The 25,962-nt window shown below is 43.4% G+C and overlaps 1 protein-coding gene and 2 long non-coding RNA genes across 5 annotated transcripts in view; 2 read left to right on the forward strand and 1 right to left on the reverse strand.

The window, feature by feature from the left end:
- The window catches only part of LOC105923632, an 869,484-nt gene that overhangs the window by 426,276 nt on the left and 417,246 nt on the right, over positions 1 to 25,962 (reverse strand). The gene's annotated exons all lie outside the window — the stretch shown is intronic.
- On the forward strand, positions 3,095 to 3,761 carry LOC118560839. 2 transcript variants are annotated; one of them, XR_004929628.1, is made up of 3 exons: positions 3,095 to 3,264; positions 3,352 to 3,592; positions 3,675 to 3,761. It is a non-coding gene; the product is annotated as an uncharacterized LOC118560839 (long non-coding RNA). The 2 variants fall into 2 exon arrangements; XR_004929627.1 differs by having other exon boundaries at positions 3,232 to 3,592.
- LOC110367251 lies at positions 8,138 to 8,805 on the forward strand. 2 transcript variants are annotated; one of them, XR_004929626.1, is made up of 3 exons: positions 8,138 to 8,308; positions 8,396 to 8,636; positions 8,719 to 8,805. It is a non-coding gene; the product is annotated as an uncharacterized LOC110367251 (long non-coding RNA). The 2 variants fall into 2 exon arrangements; XR_002427336.2 differs by having other exon boundaries at positions 8,276 to 8,636.

The raw sequence follows: 25,962 nt of genomic DNA on the forward strand, positions 1-25,962 counted from the left end.
AAAACCCTTCGGAAAGAGTTGGATCAGGCAGCAAAGGGCTGTAAAACCTCCTCTACTTGTGGTCATACTGGGGCTGGCCACCATAAAGGGATTCTTCCCATCCTGCCTGTGAAAGTGAAAAGTTCAAAGGGAACTAAGATCATTAAAACATATGCCTTTCTGGATCCAGGGAGCACCGATACATTCTGCTCTGAAAGACTTCTTAATGAACTCAACATTCAAGGTCGAAAGGCTCAGATTCATCTCCGGACAATGGGTCATAGCAAAACAATGACAACCTCTATCATTAAAGGGCTGGAGATTTCAGAAATAAATGGAAGCCATTTCTATCAGCTTCCCATTGTGTTTACACAAAAGGAAATGCCAGTCTCCATCGACAATATCATCAATGAGGAGGAGCTGTCAAAATGGTTGTACTTAAAAGACATTAATTTTCCTCGCATACATGCTGGTGTAGACCTACTAGTGGGCACAAATGCATCAAAACTAATGGAACCTTGGGAGGTGATTAATAGTCAGGGTGAAGGGCCCTATGCAATCAGAAGCCTCCTAGGATGGGTTGTAAATGCTTCAGCAGAAGGTTACAAGGATCTTGAAAATGGCTACCCTTCAGTTCATGTCAACAGAACTACAGTTGATAAAATAGAAGCGCTTCTGACCAGCCAATACAACTATGACTTTATTGAAAAGTCCTTTACAGAACAAGAGGAAATGTCAAGAGAGGAACAAAAATTCCTGGATATAATGGATCGCTCTGCCCAGCTAGAGAATGGACATTACAAACTGAAACTACCTTTCAAAAGTGAAGAACTCTTTATGCCAAACAACATTTCTGTTGCTCTGCAGCGCATACTTGGTTTGAAAAGGAAATTCAAAAGGAACAGAAGTTTTCATAAAGAGTACACAAACTTTATGACTAATGCCGTTAATAGTGGACATGCAGAAAAGGTTCCACAGCATCAACTGACAACAACAAAAGGCAAGTTGTGGTATATACCACATCATGGTGTATACCATCCACAAAAACATAAGCTGCGTGTGGTGTTTGATTGTGGAGCAGAGTATAAAGGGGTCTCTCTTAACAGTCAGCTTCTACAGGGCCCAAACCTAACTAGCTCATTGGTGGGGGTTCTAGTGAGGTTTCGGCAGGAACGTGTGGCGTTAATGGCAGACATAAAATCCATGTTCCACCAGGTTAAGGTGTCTGATGAGCATGTGGACTTTCTACGCTTCATGTAGTGGCCTCAAGGTAATCTAGAACAAGACCTTGAGGAATACCGTATGACTGTCCACTTATTTGGTGCAGTCTCCTCACCGAGCTGTGCTTGCTATGCTCTAAGAAAGACTGCTGAGGATAATCAGTCCAACTTCTCAGCAGATGTCATACTAACGGTCAACAAAAATTTCTACATGGATGACCTCTTAAAAAGTCTGCCATCAGAAGAAACTGCAGTTACAATGGCCAAAGATCTTATGGCTATCTGCAGCAGAGGAGGGTTTACACTAACCCAATGGATCAGCAATAGCTGAGAAGTGCTCCAATGTATCCCGGGAGAGCTCATGTCCCAGACTCTGTGTGAGTTCAATCTGGACAGTGATGAGCTTCCGGTAGACAGAGCACTAGGTTTACAATGGTGCACAGAGACAGACAGTTTTATGTTCAAACTGAAAGTCAAAGAAAAGCCTTCCAGTAAAAGAGGTATGTTGTCAACCATCAGCTCCATTTATGATCCGCTAGGATTTCTAGCTCCTCTCATACTTCCTGCCAAACTGCTGTTACAAGAGTTATGCAGGATGAAATGGGGCTGGGATGATCCTATACCTCTAAACTTTCAAAAACAGTGGAACCGGTGGCTGACTGACTTGGAAAAATTGGCCGACTTCCAAGTCAGCAGATGCATCAAACCTGAGGGGTTTGGAGAAGTGGTTAATGCTCAGTTACACCACTTCTCTGACGCTAGTGAGAGTGGGTATGGTACAGCTACATATATCAGAATGCAGAACAGCGACAAGAGAGTGCATGTATCATTCTTGTTTGGCAAAGCCAGAGTAGCCCCATTAAAACCTGTGACTATTCCACGTTTAGAGCTCACAGCTGCTGTTTTGGCCGTTAGACTGAATAACATGCTTCAGTCAGAGCTTCAGCTGCCATTGGAGAAGGCTTGCTTTTGGACTGACAAGGCAAGGCAAGGCAAGGCAAATTTATTTATATAGCACAATTCAGTACAAGACAATACAAAGTGCTTTACATGATTAAGATATACCAAAATAATAAAATGTAGATAGAAAATAGAATAAAAGCAAGTAGGGATAGAATGTAGTAACAAAAAAGAACATTAAAAACAGTAAAACTGTTTAACTAGAACAGTCAAAGGCAATTTTAAACAGATGTGTTTTTAATCTTGATTTAAAAGAACTCAGGCTTTCCGCACTTTTACAGTTTTCTGGAAGTTTGTTCCAGATAAACGGAGCATAGGAACTAAATGCTGCTTCTCCATGTTTAGTTCTGGTTCTAGGTATGTGGAGTAGGCTGGAGCCAGAAGACCTTAGTGGTCTGGAGGGTTGATACACTGATAACAAGTCTGTGATGTATTTAGGTGCTAAGCCATTTAAGGATTTATAGACTAACAGAAGTATTTTAAAGTCTATTCTCTGAGATACAGGGAGCCAGTGTAAGGACTTTAGAACTGGGGTTATGTGCTCTACTTTCTTAGTCTTAGTGAGGACGCGGGCAGCAGCGTTCTGGATCAGCTGCAGCTGTCTGACCCACTTTTTAGGGAGACCTGTGAAAACACCGTTGCAGTAATCAATTCTACTAAATATAAACGCATGGATTAGTTTTTCCAGATCCTGCTGAGACATCAGTCCTTTAATCCTAGAAATGTTCTTCAGGTGATAGAAAGCTGACCTTGTAATTGTCTTTAGATGCTTTTGAAGGTTCAGGTCTGAGTCCATCACTACTCCCAGATTTCGGGCCTGATTGGTGGTTTTTAGCTGAAGCAGCTGGAGCTGTGTGCTAACTTTTGATCTTTCCTCTATTGGTCCAAATATTATTACTTCAGTTTTGTTTTTATTCAATTGGAGAAAATTGTTGGGTTCCAGGGATTTTAGTCCCTGTTTTCGTCCACCAGAGGGCAGCAGGGAGCGGCACCTGGAAAGGACGTGCCGTTTTTCTGACACACCTGATGCTCATCACCTCATCTTCCTGGAGCATAAGAGGAGCAGACGGCCAGCACTTCAGCGCCTGAGTGTTTGCCAGTATTGGTACATCTGAGCCTTCCTGAGATTTGTTCTCTATGGTTTTCTCTCTAAAGATTTGCTTTTTGTGAGTCACCTGTTGTCTGTTCCCAGATGTTCCCCTTGTGACGCCGTGGATAATACCCACTGGATGCCTGAGACTTTTTTCATCTCCACTGTTGGATTACCAAATCATTTCCGGATTCTCCAGTTGGCCGTCGACTGCTCCTCTTATCTTCTCCGAGCTTCAGCTTACCTGTCCGCCCTCCAACTCTGTCTGGACATCATCTAAGGATCAAGACCCTGGAACCACAACCATTTACTCCCCTCTGGCTCAAACCACACCTCAGCAGAAGTAAGACCTGTCAGATTCTCTCACGGTTCTCCAGTTTCCCATGTCCCTTAAACTCACCATCTCCCTCTGCTGTTTTCCCTAGTGAGACCAGGACGAGCCCGTGAACCAGACTCCAGAAAATACAATATCTGCTTGTAAATTTTGACCATAAATAAATCCTCTTAACTGATTCCTGTTCTCCTGTGGTTGTTCTGCATGTGGGTTAAGAGATTGGATCCCAACATGACAGAACACTCAGGCCAACAATCTAACCCAGTAGACGCTATTAGGAGAACTTTAAACGAACAACACTCACTAATTCTTTCTCATGAGTCTGCCCTGCGAGAGTTAGGTTCTCGACAGGCCGAAACCAACCAGAGGTTGGCAGACCTCACAGAGTTTTTACAGGGTTCAGTCCAGCAAACCACGGTTACCGACCCTGCACCGGCCCCCGATCCGGTTCCACAAATCCGTTCCATGTTTCCAGAGATCCGACCCCCCACACCGGAAAAATTTTGCGGCTTGGTGAGCCGATGTAAGGGGTTTATTTTACAGTGCTCATTAACATTTAACCATTCTCCTCAGAGTTTCCAACATGACGGTGCCAAGATTTCCTACATTATTTCTCTTTTGACAGGCCGAGCTTTAGACTGGGCAGAAGCCCGATTTCCCAACCCCTCTGATTTTGGCTGTTCTTTTGACTCTTTCCTGAAGGAGTTTCAGCAGGTGTTTAATCAGGATACGGACAAGACTTCCAACTCCAGAGAGTTGTGGACGATCAAACAGGGGCAGAGATCTGTTTCTGATTTTGCTATTGATTTTAGAATCAGGGCAGCTTCATCTGACTGGAATGCTGCCGCATTAAAAAGCGCCTACTTTCATGCTCTCAATGACTCCATTAAGGATGAACTGGTCACTCTGGACGAACCCAAGACATTGGAGGAGCTTATAAGTTTGACTGTCCGGCTGGATAATCGAATTCGGTCCCGCACCAGGAACAGGGGAGGAAGGGATCCACCCCCCAGAATGACAAGCAACTTTCCACCTCTCTCCACACCAGCTTCACCAGATCCAACGTCCCCTGAGCCCATGCAGATTGGCAGCACCCGTCTCAGCCCTGAAGAGAGGCAAAAGAGGATGAGTTCTCGCCTCTGCCTTTATTGTGGTTCCCCTGGACATTATATTGCCCACTGCCCAGTTCGGTCAAACCCCAGGGTCCACCAGTAGAAGCGAGGAAACTGGTGGACCATTTACTGATTAAGAAGACTCCTCGTTTGCTGTTACCCGCCACTCTCATATGTGACAATAAATCCACTGCTCTCTCCGTTTTGATCGACTCTGGGTGCGAACAAAACCTTATAGATTCCTCGTTTGTGGAACAGATGTTTTTGGAAACAATTCCTCTAGCAGTACCTCTTCGAGTCTCTGCTTTGGATGGCAGAGCCCTTCCCATGATCACTCACCAAACCAAACCCATCCATCTCATAATTTCAGGTAATCACCGTGAGCTCACCCCATTTTTTGTTTTTCCATCAGCCAGTTCCCCTATAATTCTGGGGTTTCAGTGGCTACAGCAACACAATCCTCACATCAACTGGTCTAATTTGCACATAGAGTCTTGGTCCCCATTTTGTCACTCCACCTGTCTTCGTTCCGCAGTCCCTCCAGGTCCCTCGCCGGCGGAAGGCCAAGAAGCGGAACCCACAGATCTGTCATCCATTCCAGCTGAGTATCATGACCTGTCTGCCGTGTTTAGTAAGGCTAAAGCCTTGTCTCTTCCTCCTCACCGCCCTTATGACTGTGCCATAGATCTTCTCCCCGGAGCACCTTTACCTACAAGCCGACTGTATAACATCTCTCGACCCGAACGCGAGACCATGGAAAGCTACATAAGGGACTCATTAGCCGCCGGAATCATTCGGCCCTCTTCATCTCCTTTGGGAGCCGGATTCTTCTTCGTGGGCAAGAAGGATGGCTCGCTCAGACCCTGCATTGACTACCGTGGTTTAAATCAGATCACTACAAAAAATAAATATCCATTACCCCTCCTATCATCCGCCTTCGAACCAGTTCACGGAGCTTCAGTTTTTACTAAACTAGACCTCCGGAACGCCTATCACCTTCTCCGTATCCGCCAAGGCGATGAATGGAAAACTGCTTTTAAAACACCTATAGGGCATTTTGAGTATCTTGTAATGCCTTTTGGGTTGTCCAATGCTCCAGCGTTTTTTCAAGCCTTAGTTAACGATGTATTACGTGATTTTTTAAACGTCTTTGTGTTCGTCTATCTAGATGACATCCTGATCTATTCCAAGACTTTGGCAGAACATAAACACCATGTCCGTCTCGTCCTCCAGCGCCTCCTAGAGAACAAGCTCTACGTCAAGGCCGAAAAGTGTGAATTCCATCAGTCATCCATTTCCTTTCTGGGATTCATTCTTGAGGGCGGACAGGTAAGACCCACGGAGGAGAAGATTAAGGCGGTCATGGAATGGCCGACCCCTGAAACCAGAAAACAATTACAACGATTCCTCGGTTTTGCTAATTTCTACCGCAGGTTCATACGTAATTATAGCCAAACAGCCTTGCCTCTAACTGCTCTCACCTCCACTAAGACTACATTCTCTTGGACACCAGAGGCTGACGCCGCCTTCCATAAACTCAAATCCCTGTTCTCAGAGGCGCCAGTCCTCATCCAACCAGATCCCACCAAACAGTTCATCGTTGAAGTCGATGCCTCTGACACCGGAGTTGGGGCCGTGCTGTCCCAGATATCAGACCAAGACCACAAGACTCATCCCTGTGCCTTTTTCTCACGCAGATTATCTCCCCCCGAACGCAATTACGACGTGGGAGACCGAGAACTTTTGGGCATAAAGCTTGCCCTGGAGGAGTGGCGGCACTGGTTGGAGGGGGCTGAACATCCCGTGCTGGTTTGGACGGATCACAAGAACCTCGCCTACCTCCAGTCCGCCAAGAGACTAAACCCCCGTCAATCACGTTGGTCCTTGTTTTTCTCCCGATTTAATCTGTCCATCTCATTCCGCCCAGGCTCCCGCAACATCAAGCCGGATGCACTATCTCGCCTCTACTCCTCTGACGATTCCGAGAAGATTCCAGCGACAATCCTGCCTCCTAGCTGTACCGTTGCCACCATTTCATGGGAGATAGAAAACATCATAGCCCAAGCTCAGCGATCTGAACCTACCCCGGAGGCCTGCCCTCATAACAAGATCTACGTCCCCACCACAGTTCGTGCACGTTTTATTCACTGGATCCACGCATCTAAATTCTCCGCTCATCCAGGTATAAGTCGCACCTTATCTCTCGTCAACCGTCGTTTCTGGTGGCCTTCGGTCCATAAAGATGTAAAGGAATATGTCTTAGCCTGCCCAGTTTGCTCCAGAAACAAGTCATCCCATCGACCTCCGTCTGGTCTTCTGCAACCCCTCTCCACTCCTAAACGCCCTCGGTCCCACATCTCCATCGATTTCGTTACCGGCTTACCCCCATCTAAAGGTATGACCACTATATTCACCATTATTGACCGTTTTTCCAAATCCTGTCATCTTATTCCCCTCAGAAAACTCCCCACAGCCTTTCAGACCGCACAGCTTCTGGTAAAACATGTTTTCCGGCTACATGGCACCCCCCAGGAGATCCTATCGGATCGCGGACCCCAATTCACATCTCAGGTTTGGAAATCTTTCTGTGCAGCTCTCAACGCCAAAGTCTCCCTCACCTCAGGTTATCACCCTCAGTCCAACGGCCAGGCGGAGAGGATGAACCAAGAGCTAGAATCGACACTCCGATGCTTCACCTCTTCCAGCCCCTCCGATTGGTGCCAGTTTCTTCCCTGGGTGGAATACGCCCATAATAGCCATGTCTCAGCTGCTACCGGATTCTCGCCTTTCGAGGTCTCCCTTGGCTACCAACCACCACTGCTATCCTCCGAGGAGAAAGACATCGCTGTCACCTCTGTTCAACACCACATCCGTCGCTGCAGACGCATCTGGAACTCCACCATCAACTCACTTAACCACACAGTCGGCCAAAATAAGAGACGCGCCGATCGCAGAAGGATCCCCGCTCCCAAGTATTCACCGGGACAGAAGGTTTGGTTATCGTCTCATGATATTCCCCTCAAATCTATGTCCAAGAAACTCTCCCCCAGGTTCATCGGTCCTTTTGAGGTTGAGACAGTCATCAGTCCCACGGCCGTCCGATTACGCCTACCAGCCTCCCTACGGATACACCCCACTTTCCACGTGTCACAGATAAAACCCGTCCAGACCAGCACGTTGTGCCCTCCTTCCGAGCCCCCTCCTCCCGCCCGTGACATTGACGGCCATCCGGCCTACACCGTACGCCGGATTGTGGACTCCCGTCGACGAGGTCGCGGTTGGCAGTACCTCGTCGACTGGGAGGGTTACGGTCCGGAGGAACGTCTTTGGGTGCCAGGTTCTTTCATTCTAGATCCATCTCTCATTAGAGATTACCGTTCCTCTCTCCCCTCTTGCTCTTCTCGGCCGCCAGGTGGCGTCCATTGAGGGGGGGGGTACTGTTGGGTTCCAGGGATTTTAGTCCCTGTTTTCGTCCACCAGAGGGCAGCAGGGAGCGGCACCTGGAAAGGACGTGCCGTTTTTCTGACACACCTGATGCTCATCACCTCATCTTCCTGGAGCATAAGAGGAGCAGACGGCCAGCACTTCAGCGCCTGAGTGTTTGCCAGTATTGGTACATCTGAGCCTTCCTGAGATTTGTTCTCTATGGTTTTCTCTCTAAAGATTTGCTTTTTGTGAGTCACCTGTTGTCTGTTCCCAGATGTTCCCCTTGTGACGCCGTGGATAATACCCACTGGATGCCTGAGACTTTTTTCATCTCCACTGTTGGATTACCAAATCATTTCCGGATTCTCCAGTTGGCCGTCGACTGCTCCTCTTATCTTCTCCGAGCTTCAGCTTACCTGTCCGCCCTCCAACTCTGTCTGGACATCATCTAAGGATCAAGACCCTGGAACCACAACCATTTACTCCCCTCTGGCTCAAACCACACCTCAGCAGAAGTAAGACCTGTCAGATTCTCTCACGGTTCTCCAGTTTCCCATGTCCCTTAAACTCACCATCTCCCTCTGCTGTTTTCCCTAGTGAGACCAGGACGAGCCCGTGAACCAGACTCCAGAAAATACAATATCTGCTTGTAAATTTTGACCATAAATAAATCCTCTTAACTGATTCCTGTTCTCCTGTGGTTGTTCTGCATGTGGGTTAAGAGATTGGATCCCAACATGACAAAAATTTTGGCACATCCATGCATTGATTTCTTCTAGGCATTTACTCAGTACCTGAACTGGTTCATAGTCACCTGGTGACATGGTGATGTAGAGCTGTGTGTCGTCTGCATAGTTATGGTAGCTGATGTTGTTATTTTTTATTATCTGAGCTAGATGGAGCATGTAGATATTGAATAGGAGGGGACCCAGGATGGACCCTTGGGGAACCCCACATGTGATTTTTGTCATCTCTGATGTAAAGTTACCTACTGATACAAAAAAGTCCCTGTCCTTTAAGTAGGATTTAAACCAGTGGAGAGCTGTACCAGAGAGGCCGACCCAGTTCTCCAGGCGTTCTAACAGGATGGAGTGATCAACAGTATCAAATGCTGCACTGAGGTCCAATAGAACCAGCACGGTGGTTCTTCCACAGTCTGTATTTATATGGATGTCATTAAACACCTTGATAAGGGCGGTCTCTGTACTGTGGTGAGCACGGAAACCTGACTGGAAAACATCAAAGCGGCTGGTCGTAGTTAAGAAGGTGTTTAATTGTTGAAATACAACTTTTTCAATGATCTTACTGATAAAGGGGAGGTTTGAGATGGGCCTGTAGTTCTGGAGTAGAAGTTTGTCTAAATTGTTCTTTTTCAGCAGTGGTTTGATAATTGCTGTTTTTAGGGACTGGGGGAAAACACCTGACAGGAGGGAAGTGTTTATTATCTGAGTCAAATCAGACGCTATGACAGGCAAAACTTTCTTAAGGAAAACTGTGGGTAGAACAGCAGGAGGAGGAACTTAGCTGCTGAATGATCAGCTCTAAGCTTTTGGAGTCTATTTGGCTGAATTGGGACATTTTGTCAGGATAAGTTCCAGCTGAATACGGCTTTGGTTCTAGAGTTGGTGTGGATGTACAAACTGATCCTCTAATTTTTAGGATTTTCTCAGTAAAGAAGTTAGCAAATTCATTGCAGGCCCTGGTGGAGTGGAGTTCGGGAGCCACGGATACAGGAGGGTTTGTTAACCTGTCGACTGTGGAAAATAAGACACGAGAGTTATTAATGTTTTTCTTGATGATCTCTGAGAAGAAAGATTCTCTTGCATTTTTCAGTTGTAAGTTATATCTGTAAAGTCTCTCTTTATAGATGTCATAGTGAACCTGGAGTCTGTTCTTTCTCCACCTGCGTTCAGCTTTCCGACATTCCCTTTTTTCACTTCTAACTGCTGGAGCATTTCTCCAAGGAGATTTATTCTTCCCGGAAAAAACCTTCACTTTAATTGAAGCAATGCAGTCAATGATGTCTGAAACTTTAGACTGAAAGTTATCTACTAGCTCATCTACTGAGTTGCAGCCCAAGGTTGAAGTATCAGAGTAAGCTTGAATAAAATTTTCTGTGGCATTGTCCTTAAAGGTGCGTTTTCTTACGATGTCCCTTCGGCTAAATGAGTCACTGGAAATTATACATTCAAAGGTAACGGAGAAGTGATCGGATAAGGCAACATCAGTTACATTGACCTGTGAAATGTTTAGACCTTTAGTGATGATCAGGTCTAAAATATGTCCCTTTTTGTGTGTTGGCTTTTTAACATGCTGTGTTAAACCAAAGTTTCTAAGTGTGTCACACAGTTCTTTTGCACTTCTGTCTTCAGGGTTGTCAACGTGAAAGTTGAAGTCTCCAAGAATAATTAAAAAGTCATAATCAACACATATCACAGACAGGAGGTCATTGAAATTATTGAAAAAGTTTGATGTGGACTTAGGAGGCCTGTAAACAGTCAGAAACATAGTTCGTGTCGGGCCCTTTACCTGGAGAGCCAAATGTTCAAAAGAGTCAAATTTTCCCAAAAACACCTTTTTACACTTTAGTGAATCATTAAACAGTGTTGCTACTCCTCCACCTTTCCTTTGCTGTCTGCTCTCACAAAGGAAATTGTAGTTTGGAGGTGACGACTCCAGCAGAATGGCTGCTTCATTAGATTCTTGTAACCATGTTTCTGTTAAAAACATAACATCAAGATTATTGTCAATAATAATAAACTATATAAATAAAATTGAATTGAATTTAATTGAATAATGAAGTCATTAATTAAAAGGGATTTTCCTGACAGAGATCTAATTTAATAAACCCAGTTTATATGATTTGGTGGTTGATGGTGTCTCTGTGGCAGGTTGCATCTGACAGTTTATGACTTTTAAGTACGACTGATTATTCCTGTCTGTTTTCCTTTTGCTTTTCTTATTTCTGCCACGTATCATAACAGATATTCCATGTTCTCCGTCAGGAGGCCCAGGCTTATGCTGGTAGCGGTCTTGACTGATAAACGTACTGCCAGGGCCTGCTGTATATCACAAGGACGTTATCCGAAGGTCTTGAGGACAGGCATGTTCTGTGATATGTAGAGGAGGAGGAGGATCTGGACCTCTGCGTCCTTTGGAAGATGCTGATTTAGTCACAGAACTGCGGTTTTCAGAATTAATATGTGGAGAGGATGTCAACTGTAGACCAATCTTAAGGATTTTGTTCATGTTGTGAGAAAAATCCAGGAAAGGAACCTCTGGGCTTTGTGGAGAGGAAGGCGAGGCGGGTGTAGTCTGGACCGGTGTTCGTGACGATGGCGGTTCTTGGTCCTCTCTTTGTCCTGCTAAGATCTGGGATGAATCCTCCTGTAGCTCTGATGTAGCCTCTCTCTGTGTCATCTTTCTGGCCATCTTTATCTTGGTTTGTTCGGGCTGCACTGGGCTTATCTTTTGTTTAGGCACTGGATGTACTTTGTTTTGGAACAAAGCTGATGACGCATGGTTCACAGAATAGAAGATGTTTGAAATCAGTCGTTTTGCACCTGACCTATTTAGAAAGAAGCCATTGCTGCTAAACAGATGTCTTCTTTCCCAGAAGATGTTAAAGTTGTCTATGAAGGTTACAGTTGTTTCTTTGCATGTTTTTTCCAGCCATTTGTTTAGCATCAGAATTCTGGAAAAAATCTCGTCTCCACAGTAAACGGGGGGGAGAGGGCCGCTCAGAAGCACCTTGACATTTTTGCCATGAACTAAGTTCAACAGACGAATGTAATCCTCTTTCAATACTTCTGATTTTCTTATCCGGGTGACGTCGCCCAGGGCTTCAGCTTGTATTATGAGTTTTTCCAAGGTCGGGCGCTCTTTCAAGATCCTTGGAAGGATGTCTAATAAATCAGACACCAGGCCAAAGTTCGAGTCGTTATAAAATTAACACCTCTGTGTTTTTCTTGTTACAGAAATGTTTAATCCCACATACAGACCCACTGCATAAAATCAGGGTCCTTGGCCCCGTGGCATGTCTTTTCTCTGATGTATTAGAGCGAAAGTCGTTGACGTACCTCTGAGTGTTGTCATGATTCTCCTGGGTCACATTTTGGAGCGGAGCGAATCTGTTTCGTAAAGGAATTCCAGCATTTCCAGCAGGTTTACTCCTATCATTTGTTGTGGGAACAGCCCGCTGTTGTTTCACTTGTCCTGGGACATCTCTCTGTAGTCTCGGCCAGTTTTCTTTGTCTAGGCGCGGGGTTCGTTGATCCTTTGGTCTTGCACCCAGAGTGGTCCAGGGATTCTCATTTTCCTCAGGGATCTGTTTGTTCAGAGAGTTGCTGGGCTGGTGGTCCCCGTTTGGAGTCGCAGGCAGGGTTGTTTCATTTCCATACGCGCCGTTTACATCATAATTCAGTTCGAGTCGGCATATCTTCTGTTCTATAACAGCGATCTTCTGTAGAAGCGTGTCAAGGTCCACTGCGGTGAAGGTAGGCATCTTTTCAAAATCAAAAATAAATAAAAAGAAAATAAGTAAAAATAACTAAATCCAACTTTCCGTGGTTTTGGCAAAGAGATAAAAAGGAGATAAAAAGTAAAAGGCAGGAAAATGCAAGCAAGCAGGGAGCAGAGAAAAAAGCGTCCGAGCAGGCAGAGAGGCGAAGTGAAAGCACTCTGGTGTCAGAGTCTGGTCCGCATTGCCGGCAGTAAGTCGGACTCGTTTCTGGTGAGAGTTGGACTCCGCCGAGGTTGCCCTTTGTCACCGATTCTGTTCATAACTTTTATGGACAGAATTTCTAGGCACAGCCAAGGTGTTGAGGGGATCCGTTTTGGTGGCCTTAGGATTGCGTCTGTGCTTTTTGCGGATAACGTGGTCCTATTCGCTTCATCAGGGCGTGATCTACAGCTTTCACTGGAGCGGTTCGCAGCCGAGTGCAAAGCAGCCAGGATGAGGATCAGTGCCTCCAAATTCAAAACCATGGTCTTAAACCGGAAAAGGGTAGAGTGCCTCCTCCGGGTTGGGGAGGATGTGCTGCCCCTAGTGGAGGAGTTCAAGTATCTTGGGGTCTTGTACACGAATGAAGGGAAGATGAAGCGGGAGATCGACAGGCGGATTGTTGCGGCATCTGCTGTGAAGCGGGCACTTTACCGATCCAATGTGGTGAAGAGAGAGCTGAGCCAAAAGGCCAAGCTCTCGATTTACCGGTCGATCTACGTTCCTACCCTCATCTATGGTCACAAACTTTGGGTCGTGACCGAAAGAACTAGACCCCGGATACAAGCGGCTGAAATGAGTTTTCTCCGTAGTGTGTCTGGGCTCTCCCTTAGAGATAGGGTGAGGAGCTCAGTCATCCGGGGAGGACTCAGAGTAGAGCCGCTGCTCCTCCACGTCGAGAGGAGCCAGTTGAGGTGGCTCGGGCATCTGGTTAGGATGCCTCCTGGACGCCTCCCTGGTGAGGTGTTCCGGGCACGTCCCACCGGGAGGAGGCCCAGGGGGAGACCCAGGACACGCTGGAGGGACTATGTCTCTTGGCTGGCCTGGGAATGCCTTGGGATTCCCCCGGAGGAGCTGGCCCAAGTGGCTGGGGAGAGGGACGTCTGGGCCTCCCTACTGAAGCTGCTACCCCCGCGACCTGACCCCCGATAAGAGGAAGAAGACGGACGGACGGACGGGGGAAATGCTGGAACCAAGAAAAACATGGAAGTGCTGAAGAGCCAACAGTAAAGCCAGAGTGTCATTTTCAATAGTGGAATAGTTAAGTGATGTGTGTTAAACTTTCGAGAAAAGTAGCACTCAGGATGGTCTAAACCTTGCAGGTCCTTTTGCAGCAATACAGCTTCCGCTTCAACAGCACTGCCATCTACCTCAAACTTAAACGGATGTTTAAGTTTGAGTTTTAATGCTCTCAAAGGCCCTTTGACATTCATAAGCCCAATCAAAATCTGTTTTTGGACTAAAAAAGTTTGTTAAAGGTTTTGAAACAGAAGATAAAGTTTCTGTAATGGCCATTCCTAAGAAACGGCACAACCAAAGTCTAGTTGTAGGAGTGGGATAAGAATTTACTGCCACAGCTTTAGCATGTATAGGATTAACCTGTCCTTCTCCAGCTTCTCTAGCCAAATATGTCACTGCAGCTTTGACAAATTCACATTTTGCTAGGTTAAGTGTTAAAGAGGTTTCAGTTAACCTTTGAAATACCCGACATAGGGCAAATAAATGATCCTGCCAAGGCTCTGTGTATACTACCACATCGTCCAAATAAGCACTACAGTGTGAAAGACCAGTTAGAACTCGATTTATCAGTCTTTGGAATGTTGCGGGTGCATTGCACATACCAAACAGCATAACAGTTCAATTCAATTCAATTTATATAGCGCCAATTCATGAAACATGTCATTTCAAGGCACTTTACAAAATTAAGTTCAATCATATTATACAGATTGGGTCAGATTATACAGATTGGTCAAAAATGTTCTTATATAAGGAAACCAATTGATTGCATCAAAGTCCCGACAAGCAGCATTCACTCCTGGAGAAGCGTAGAGCCACAGGGAGAGTCGTCTGCATTGTACATGGCTTTCCTGCAATCCCTCATACTGAGCAAGCATGAAGCGACAGTGGGAAGAAAAACTCCCCATTAAGGGGAAGGAAAACCTCCGGCAGAACCGGGCTCAGTATGAACGGTCATCTGCCTCGACCGACTGGGGTTACAGAAGACAGAGCAGAGACACAACAAGAGAGACAAAAAAGCACAGAAGCACACATTGATCCAGTAATCTGTTCTACATTAGATGGTAGTAGCGAGTGAGCCGTCTTCTTTGGATTATGTCACATTTAACAGAACGCCAGACCAGGTGTACCTACTATGAAGATAAAAGAGAGAGAACAGAAAGTTAAAGCAGAAATGACAACACGTAATGCATAATTGAAGAACAGTAGAACTCAATAGAGTGAGAAACATAGACCCTGATGTCCTCCAGCAGCCTAAGCCTGTAGCAGTAAAACTATAAAGGTAGCTCAGAGTAACATAAGTCACTCTAGTTATAAGCTTTGTCACAAAGGAAGGTTTTAAGATTAGTCTTGAAAGTAGACGGGGTGTCTGCCTCATGGACCAAAACTGGGAGTTGGTTCCACAGGAGAGGAGCCTGATAGCTAAAGGATCTGCCTCCCATTCTACTTTTAGAGACTCTAGGAACCACCAGCAGACCTGCGGTCTGAGAGCGAAGTGCTCTGTTAGGAACATACGGGGTAATCAGAGCTCTGATATATGATGTAGCTTCATTATTAATCATTAAGATGAAATCCTCCACCTGTCCCCTGGACCCTCTCCCAACATCCCTGGTAAAATCCCATATCACTGTCCTAAGCCCCTTGATCACTGCTGTTATAAATAATTCCTTTCAATCTGGTCATGTTCCCCCTGTCTTAAAAAATGCCATTATCTCACTATTGCTTAAAAAAAACAGTCTTAATCCAGAATTCCTATCCAACTACAGGCCCATCTCAAATATCCCTTTCATATCAAAAGTACTTGAGAAAGCAGTTGCCACTCATCTTCAGGACCAACTCATCCATAAAAACCTCTTTGAAAAATTCCAGTCAGGTTTCCACTCTGCCCACAGCACAGAGACAGCCCTAGTCAGAGTCACAAACGACCTGCTCATATCATCCAATGCTGGCTCTTTATCCCTCCTCATCCTCCTTGACCTTTTTGCTGTATTTGATACTGTTGACCATGGCAGTCTTTTAAACCAGCTCCACCTCACTACTGGACTAAATGACACTGCTCTCAATTGATTCAGATCATATCTTACAAACTGGACAGAATTCCTCTCCCTAGGCCACTCCAAATCACATCCACACAGAGTTACGTGAGGTGTCCCCCAGGGGTCAGTCCTTGGCCCCATCCTCTTCATCCTTTACCTTACCCCCTTTGGCCAAATTATCAGCTGCCACAATTTTCATTCCACTGCTATGCTGATGGCATACAGCTCTATGTACATGTCACAGCTGACACCCCACCTTCACAGTCATTCCCATCAAAACTCACCACCTCTCTGGAGGAGATAAAGGTATGGATGGAGCAAAACTTTCTTCAACTCAATAGCTCCGAAACCAAAGCCATCCTGGTTTGAACTCTTCATCAAACCAAATCAGTATTCATAACCATCATCACCTTTTCTGGTACTAACATCCCACTTTCATTCCAAAAAAAGTAAAAAACAAAGCAACTGGACTTGTTTTCCGTAGTTGAAGACAAGTCCCGGAAGCTTTCTCAATTCAAAAAGTCTGGAGTAATGTGGAGTAACAAGCTTTATACCATTGCCCAACAAAGGCCTTGCAATGGCTTAGATAACATGTAAATTTAATCGAAACAGGTCCACCCCTTAGTAATGGGCGGTCGTTAAAGCCATTAAGCCAGCGGATTGGACTGAAATTGGTCCACTCCTCTGTAACGAGGAGTCGTTAGGGTTGTTATTGGCCTGGCTTAAAGGAACAATGTTTTCATCACCCGAATGAGGGTGAGAGTTAAGGTGTTGATTGGCCGGAATTAATCCTATAAATCCTATAGCTGTGTTGTAAGTTTTTGAGAGTTGTAACCTAAGGCCTCCTCCTCTGTTTAAGGTTGGTTTTTCTTTCAACGTAGATGGCTTCCTTCACACCCCTTTCAAACCATCTGTCTTCTTTGTCCAAAATGTGAACATGTTGGTCCTCACAGAGTGTCCTTTGTCCTTAAGGTGTAGGTGGACAGCAGAGTCTTGTCCTGAGGAGGTCGTTCTCCTGTGTTGAGCCATGCGTCTGTGGAGAGGTTGTTCGGTTTCTCCAATATAAAGATCAGAACATTCCTCACTGACTGAACTGCAGACACCACTCCGCTCATCTTAGGTTTGGGGGTTTTGTCCTTGGGATGCACCAGCCGCTGTCTGAGGGTCCTGTTTGGTTTGAAATGTTCTGGGATTTTGTGTTTGGACAAAATCCTCTTGAGTTTTTCAGAGACTCCAGCAACATATTGGATGACGATGTTTTTGTGTTTATTCTTCTCACCATTATGTTCTGCAGCGGGTCTTTTGGATTTTCTTACTGATTTGACAAAAGCCCAGTTAGGGTACCCGCAGGTTTGGAGGGCATCTTTGATGTGTTTCTGTTCCTTGTGCTTCCCTTCTGTTTTAGTTGGGACATGCTCGGCCCAGTGTTGTAAGGTTCTAATGACCGAAAGTTTGTGCTCCAGTGGGTGGTGTGAGTCAAAAAGAAGATATTGGTCTGTGTGGGTGGGTTTCCTATACACTTCAATGTTGAGGTTTCCATCTCCTTCCATGTTCACCAAACAGTCCAGAAAAGGTAGCTTGTTGTCATGGCATTCTCTCTGGCAAACTTGATGTTGTTGTCCACCGAGTTGATGTGTCTTGGGAAAGCTTCCATTTCTTTTAACTGGATTTTGACAAAAGTGTCATCCACATACCTACACCAGTGGCTTGGTGGTGTTCCTCTGAAGGTTCCCAAAGCTCTCTTTTCCATTTCTTCCATGTAAAGATTGGCTACAATAGGTGACACTGGAGATCCCATGGCACAACCATGCTTCTGTCTGTAAAAATGATCCCTGAACTCCATTCCTTCCGGCAGAACCCAAAAGACCTTTGATCCCCTGAAAGATCCATCCAGATCCAACCTTTTTAATAAACCATCTTTAAACCTACATTTGTTTCAGTCATTGCGTTCTTTAGAGTCACATTGATAGAAATATGACACTGACCAGTCGCAGCTACATATTCAGAGCATATCAAAAATATTTCCGTTACTCTTTAGGTGCTGAGAAACTTTAAATAAACGTTTTTTTCTGTCATATGGGATTTAGCAAAAGAAGACGCCAGTTTCAACAGTTTTACGCCTGATTTAATTAGCTTCCTTCGGTGTGTGTGTGTGTGTGGGGGGGGGGGGGGGGTCGCCATGCGGAGTTTACAAGACTCTTCCTTTTGCACTGGATGACTTTTTAGGTGGAACAAATGTGTGCTACTGCTACCTTTTGTGCCAATAGTGTTACGGCATGTTTTGCAAATTAATGCATTTTGTTAGACATCCTTCTTGTGAAATCCAATCCCTGTCTCGTCAACGCAGATAAGCGTACGTGCTTGTTGTTGTGTGTGCGCGCCAGAGCGCTTACTAGTTTGGAGGAGGAGCGAGTGATGTGTTCATAGCATGTGGGAAAAACTAAATTCACAGTGGATTAAATACAGCGGCTCAATCTTGCCATGAAAATGTACACGTGATAGCCAGGATAAAGTCATTTTAACTATCGCGCGGAGGAAAACTTGAGATACATCGAGTATACTTGATATATCGCCCACCCCTACATCAAGATGGCGGCAAATGACGTCAGGTTTTCGGTCAATTGGGTATCCAGAGAATAAATAAAGATCAGTAGGTTAAACATGCCTCTGTGCCTGTGCTGTGATCCCTGGTGGTAAGATATTGACGTTGCTCCATAAATCGAAAAAAGCAATATTTTGCACATTTAATCTAGGTAAGAGCTCTGGAGGACCAACTCTGGTATGTTTATAAATAAATAAATTTATGTTCAATAAATAAGCATAAATACACAAAATATACAGCATATCAATAAATGGAAACAGTAATTCCATTACACAATGAGACAAATGTATATATCTATTTTCTTTATTTATTCACCTTTGTAATAACTTTTTATGAAAAGTTATACATTTCATTGTATTTTATTTAATTTTAAACGTATTTATTTCTCTTTTTAATATGTATTCTTATTTTGTTCTTCCATTTTATATTGTACCTTATTTTTTCATTCAATGCTATTTATTTTAGCCTTGTGAGACCATCCTGATCTCGCGAGCTTTCAAGGTTTCACTCGCAGATCAGTCTGGCTACTTTCCGTTAAAGAAAATTTGGAGCCGTTCACCAAACGAACGTCCAATCAGCGTTGGCTTTGAGGCGGGTTGAGGTGTGACGCAACGAGAAGCGCGACAGTTCAGTCTAAAGAACATGGCGGCTTCAGCCGATGAAACTAGCGTTAGGGTGGCTATCGAGCAAGTTTTATCGGAATTACAGAGTATTTCTTCACTGAAAGAAGAGCAAAACACTGCTCTGAAGGCTTTTCTCAGAGGAAAAGATGTTTTTGCTCTTCTCCCGACTGGTTTCGGCAAGAGCTTGTGGTTGTGTTTTTGTCGTCGCTGTTAGTACGTCATATGCTTCGTTGATCTGATTGGTTTATTTGGCCCGTCTTTCACCACCATAGGCCAATCAGCTAAACAGTATTTTCGCCCCTTCCCAAAATTACTTCAACAGAAGGTTTCCAGATGGATATGCGGAGCAAATCCATCTGGCGGAGTCAGGTTAATTTATTTCTGCCTGTCCTTCTTACTTTCCTACATGTACTTCAGCCTCATTATGCAAATGAGGAGAGGTGTGTTCTAAGGGAATCACTGTTGCCTATTGGTTGGCTGCAGCTCTCAGCCTGCTCTCTCTTTCTACACATGTTGGTTTGCTTAGGGATGTCAATACATTTTTGAATCAAACACTCTTAAGAAACAAAATTCATAACTTTCATGTCTTGTGAACCAGTAACACATAACTAATGTCAAGTCAGACTAGGCTGGACACATGAGGCACACTCCTTTTACATAGGACCAGCTGAAACGGTTTTTCCTGTAAGAACTAAAGAAGCAGAACTTCTCAGGAACTGCTGTTCATTTATACAGTTATTATTCTGTCTGTCCAGTGTTTGTCCATCAGTGTTGTTTGACTCAATAAAACAGGACAGACTCGAACTGCAAAGAACAACCAGGTGAGCAGAGATGATCATCAGGGTTGACCTTCCCCCCATCCAGGGCTTGTACAGGTCTAGGGTCAGGAAAAGGACAGGAAATGTCTATGTTAACTCGATGCATCCTGGTCACTGGATGTCCAGAGATTTACCTCCAGGTCAGTGCTACAGTGTAAAAATAGCAACAAGAAACAATCTCTTCCTCAAGGCTGTCTCTGAGATGAAGATAATGAACATCTGATAGCCTGCTTTTCTTTTTGGTGTATAATAAACACATTTTATCTCAATGCTCTTTACAAAGTCAGTTCAACTGAATCATACAAAAAGATTTCCAATCAGGTTCATATTCCAGTTGATCTCAGTTATCAAGCAATGCAGACAAGTTCAGTTTATTGTTCCAATTAGCCAAAAAGTTTTATGGGGTGTACAGGTGTTAAATCCCAGGTTAAAAAGTTTCCACCCTGGCACTAACACATCTTCAAAGGATAAAGGATGGTTATTCCTAATTGTTCCCAATGTGCCAGTATTGGTGGAAATGTCATATCTGTGCAATGAATTTGGATTTTCAGGTTTTTTCTTCCATGAATCTTTCCCCATTTTGTGCCAGTGAGACATAATTTAGATGATCAGTCCATCAAACTACAATTATTTTTTAAGGCTGGTTTAATGTGGGTTTTTTAATAATTGGATTTTATTTTGTTACACAGGTTTGAAGACCAGAGGGGGTCTGAATGATTCAGCCATTGAGGTGACTTGCTATTGCTACAAGGCAGCAACATGAAGCATGTTACATTATCCTCCTTAACTCACAGCAGTCACATATTATATATATCTATATATATCTATATATATATATATCTATATATATATATATATATATATATATATATATATATATATATATATATATATATATATTATTATTATTATTATTATTATTATTATTATTATTATTATTATTATTATTAAAATAACAAGCTTAGTGCACAATGAACAAATCAGATGTACTGTAGGACTATTCATGCTTTAACTGCAGAACATTTACTTACTTTTTTTTTTTAGATTAATGTCTATGAGAACTGCTTTCCTGAGGATCTGACCTACCAAAGGCTCAATCCTGCCAGCAAAGACCAGAACCAGATCTACATGAAGCTCAAACAGACCAAAAAGAAAGAAGCCTGGACTCAGAATTTGAGCTCTTAACACCCTGACTCCTGCTTTTCTATCTGAACTTTTACATGTTTGTGGGTGTAGCAGGTCCTGGAGGTCATCCAGTTAGCAATGTTTGAGACCAAAGTCAAGTTCCTTGTTTTTACTCACAACATTGGCAAATAAAGTTCATTCTGATTATGTCATTGGTTCATTTAGACCTTCAGCTTGTATGTTAGACCTAATCCCAACAAAGTTATTTAAGGATGTATTCCATTTGTTTAATGCCCCCATTTTAGACATGATGAATATATCTTTAGTAGATGGATATGTACCACAGGCTTTTAAAGTAGCTGTTATTAAACCCTTACTTAAGAAACCATCTCTTGATCAATCTGAGTTAATAAATTACAGAGCTATATCTAATCTTCTTTTCCTATCTAAAATTCTTGAGAAAGTAGTTGCTAATCAACTATGTGAACATTTACAAAGTAATGACCTACTTGAGGAGTTTCAGTCAGGCTTCAGAGCTCATCATAGCACTGAAACGGCTCTGGTGAAGGTCACTAATGATATTCTCATGGCCTCGAATAATGGACTTGTGTCTGTACTTGTCCTGTTAGATCTCAGTGCTGCATTTGATACAGTTGATCACAATATTCTCCTAGAAAGACTTGATCATACTGTAGGGATTAAGGGGAAAGCATTAGGCTGGTTTAAATCTTATCTGTCTGGCAGATTCCATTTTTTTCATGTTAATAATAAATCTTCAAACTATAGGGTTACTTGTGGAGTACCACAGGGTTCAGCCCTTGGAACAATTGTCTTTACTATATATATGCTTCCGGTTGGTAAAATTATCTGTCACCAGCATATAAATTGTATTATAAAATTGGAGCCAAAGATGTCACAGGGTGGCGGTGATGTGAAATTACTTTAGACCTTGTGCTGACATATGGCATTGATTGTGAAGAATTAACAGTATTTCCTCACAACCCTGTCCTGTCTGATCATTTTTTAATAACATTTGAGTTTAATCTAACTGAATTCTCCACCCCCAAAAGAGGGTTTCATTATAGTAGATTTTTATCGGATAATGCTGTATCAAAACTTAAAGAGTCTGTCCCCTTCCAAATATCCTCAGTATTGCAGAAATGCCCTGTAGATGGCAGCATTGCTGTTTCTTCCCATTCACAAATCGATACCTTTGCTAACAATGTGACTTCGTCATTGCGTTCTGCATTAGACAATGTAGCTCCCTTGAAAAAGAAGGTGATTATTCACAGGAAGCTGGCTCCTTGGTTTAATTCAGAGCTGCGTTCCTTGAAGCACAATGTTAGGAAATTGGAGAGAAAATGGCGCTCTACACACCAAGAGGAATCCTACTTAATCTGGAGGGACAGACTATTGTTGTATAACAAGACCCTCCGCAGAGTTAGAGCAGCATATTTTTCATCATTAATTGAAGAGAATAAAAATAATCCTAGATTTCTCTTTAGTACAGTTGCCAAACTTACCCAGAGCCACAGCTCTGTTGATCCATCCATTCCCTTAGCTCTCAGTAGTAATGATTTTATGGGATTCTTCATAAATAAAATTGATGCCATTAAAAATAAAATAATTGGCATCCTCCCAAACATGATTACCTCGTCCTCAGTAAGTGAGGCAGCATTGGAGGAATCTTTAGAATCTGCGCAGTGTTTGAACTGTTTAGAAGCAGTAGAGCTTTCTGAGCTATCTAAAATTTTAGCTTCATCTAAACCTTCTACCTGTATGTTAGACCCAATCCCAACCAAGTTGTTTAAGGAGGTATTCCCTCTGATCAGTGGTCCTATTTTAGACATGATTAATCTATCCTTAGTAAATGGATATGTACCACAGGTTTTGAAAGTAGCTGTTATTAAACCTTTACTTAAGAAACCTTCTCTTGATCAAGATGAGTTAGTAAATTACAGACCTATATCTAATCTTCTTTTCTTATCTAAAATTCTTGAGAAAGTAGTTGCTAATCAACTTTGTGAACATTTACAAAGTAATGACCTACTTGAGGAGTTTCAGTCAGGCTTCAGAGCTCATCATAGCACTGAAACAGCTCTGGTGAAGGTCACTAATGATATTCTCATGGCCTCAGATAATGGACTTGTGTCTATACTTGTCCTGTTAGATCTCAGTGCTGCGTTTGATACAGTTGATCACAATATTCTCCTACAAAGACTTGAACATACTGTAGGGATTAAGGGGAAAGCATTAGGCTGGTTTAAATCTTATCTGTCAGACAGATTCCAATTTGTTCATGTTAATAATAAATCTTCCTCAAACTCTAGGGTCACCTGTGGAGTACCACAGGGTTCAGTCCTTGGACCAATTCTCTTTACTATATATATGCTTCCGATAGGCAAAATTATCAGACAGCATGGGATTAATTTCCACTGTTATGCTGATGATACTCAGCTATATTTATCCATAAATCCTGATGAATCCAATCAATTACTTCGACTGCAGTCTTGTCTTGATGACATCAAAAGCTGGATGTCTTTAAATTTCCTGCATCTAAATTCTGACAAGACCGAAGTTTTAATCTTTGGGCCAGAGTCCTCAAAAAATAAACTTCTTAACCAATCACTTAATCTGGGTGGCATTAACCTGGCCTCTGGTAATAAAGTAAAAAATCTTGGTGTTATTTTTGACCAAGACATGTCATTTAAATCCCATATTAAACAGGTTTCCAGAGTTTCCTTTTTTCACCTCCGGAATATCGCCAGAATTAGAAACATTCTGTCCAGGAGTGATGCTGAAAAACTGGTCCATGCATTTGTTACTTCAAGGCTGGACTATTGTAATTCTTTACTATCAGGAATTCCACAAAATGCAGTTCAAAGCCTTCAGCTGATCCAAAATGCTGCAGCAAGAGTTCTGATGAAAATCAACAAGAGGGATCATATTTCTCCTATTTTAGCTTCCCTTCATTGGCTTCCTGTTAAATCAAGAATAGAATTTAAAATTCTTCTTCTAACATATAAAGCCCTTCATAATCAAACTCCATCATATATCAGAGCTCTGATTACCCCGTATGTTCCTAACAGAGCACTTCGCTCTCAGACCGCAGGTCTGCTGGTGGTTCCTAGAGTCTCTAAAAGTAGAATGGGAGGCAGATCCTTTAGCTATCAGGCTCCTCTCCTGTGGAACCAACTCCCAGTTTTGGTCCGTGAGGCAGACACCCTGTCTACTTTTAAGACTAGGCTTAAAACTTTTCTTTTTGACAAAAATTATAACTAGTGACTCATGTTACTCTCAGCTACCTTTATAGTTTTACTGCTATAGGCTTAGGTTACTGGAGTATATCAGGATCTAATTTTCTCACTACATTGAGTTCTACTGTTCTTCAATTATGCATTATGTGTTGTCATTTCTGCTTTAACTTTCTGTTCTCTCTCTTTTCTCTTCATAGTAGGTACACCTGGTCTGGCGTTCTGTTAACTGTGACATCATCCAGAGAAGACGGCTCACCCGCTACTACCATCTAATGTAGAACAGATTACTAGATCAATGTGTGCTTCTGTGCTTTTTTGTTTCTCTTGTTGTGTCTCTGTTCTGTCTTCTGTAACCCCAGTCGGTCGAGGCAGATGACCGTTCATACTGAGCCCGGTTCTGCCGGAGGTTTTTTTTCCCGTTAATGGGTGGTTTTTCTTCCCACTGTCGCTTCATGCTTGCTCAGTATGAGGGATTGCAGCAAAGCCATGTACAATGCAGATGACTCTTCCTGTGGCTCTACGGTTTCCCAGGAGTGAATGCTGCTTGTCGGGACTTTGATGCAATCAACTGGTTTCCTTATATAGGACATTTTTGACCAATCTGTATAATCTGACCCAATCTGTATAATATGATTGAACTTGACTTTGTAAAGTGCCTTGAGATGACATGTTTCATGATTTGGCGCTATATAAATAAAATTGAATTGAATTGAATTGAAATCTTCCCTGCTCCCCAGTGACGTCCCCACTCCCCAAGATCCTACATGTGTGGGATGGCAGCCTGATGGTGCATGCAGAGAGTGACATCTGGGGATGGGGAAGAAAGGACTGGGGAAATCATTCCCTCCCATGCTGGTTCCAGTAGGCACCGCCCCCACCACTTGGCCCCCCAAAAGAGTAAAACATAAAGAAAAACCCCACTCTAAGAAACAAATCCAGGCATTGACCAGACAGATCGATCAGATGTGGATGCAGATGCTGTCTCAAAACTCATACATTCCAACAAAGTATCTTTATTCTGATATTGCAGTGTTCCCGATACCATTCAACAAGGGGAAACCCCGCTCCACCAACAAATTTGCCTGCCCCTCCCCCCAAGAAATCTACGCCATTTTTGACATAACTTGTAGTTAGAGTGGCTTAGATTACCCTGAGCTACCTCTACTGCTATACGCTATACCTCTACTGCTATACGCTATACCTCTATGCTGCTATACACTTAGGCTACTGGAAGACATCAGGGTCTATTTTTCTATTTTTCTCACTCTACTGAGTTCTACTGTTCTTCAATTTTGCATTGCTTGTTGTCATTTCATCTTTGAACTTTTTTGTTCTCTCTTTTTTTTCTTCATAAAAGGTACACCTGGTCTGGTGTTCTGTTAGCTGTGACATCATTCAGGGAAGACAGATCACCTGCTTTTACCATCTAATATAGAACAGATTACTGGATCAATGTTTGCTTCTGTGCTTGTTTGTCTATCTTGTTGTGTCTCTGCTATGTCTTCTGGTACCCCCAGTGGATCGAGGCAGATGACCGTTCATACTGAGCCTGGTTCTGCTGGGCTCCTTCCATTAATGGCGAGTTTTTCTTTCCACTGTTGCTTCATGCTTGCTCAGTATGAGGGATACTCATACTGAGTATG

This window comes from Fundulus heteroclitus, unplaced genomic scaffold, assembly GCF_011125445.2.
Source record: "Fundulus heteroclitus isolate FHET01 unplaced genomic scaffold, MU-UCD_Fhet_4.1 scaffold_49, whole genome shotgun sequence".
Classification (NCBI taxonomy): Eukaryota; Metazoa; Chordata; class Actinopteri; order Cyprinodontiformes; family Fundulidae; genus Fundulus; species Fundulus heteroclitus.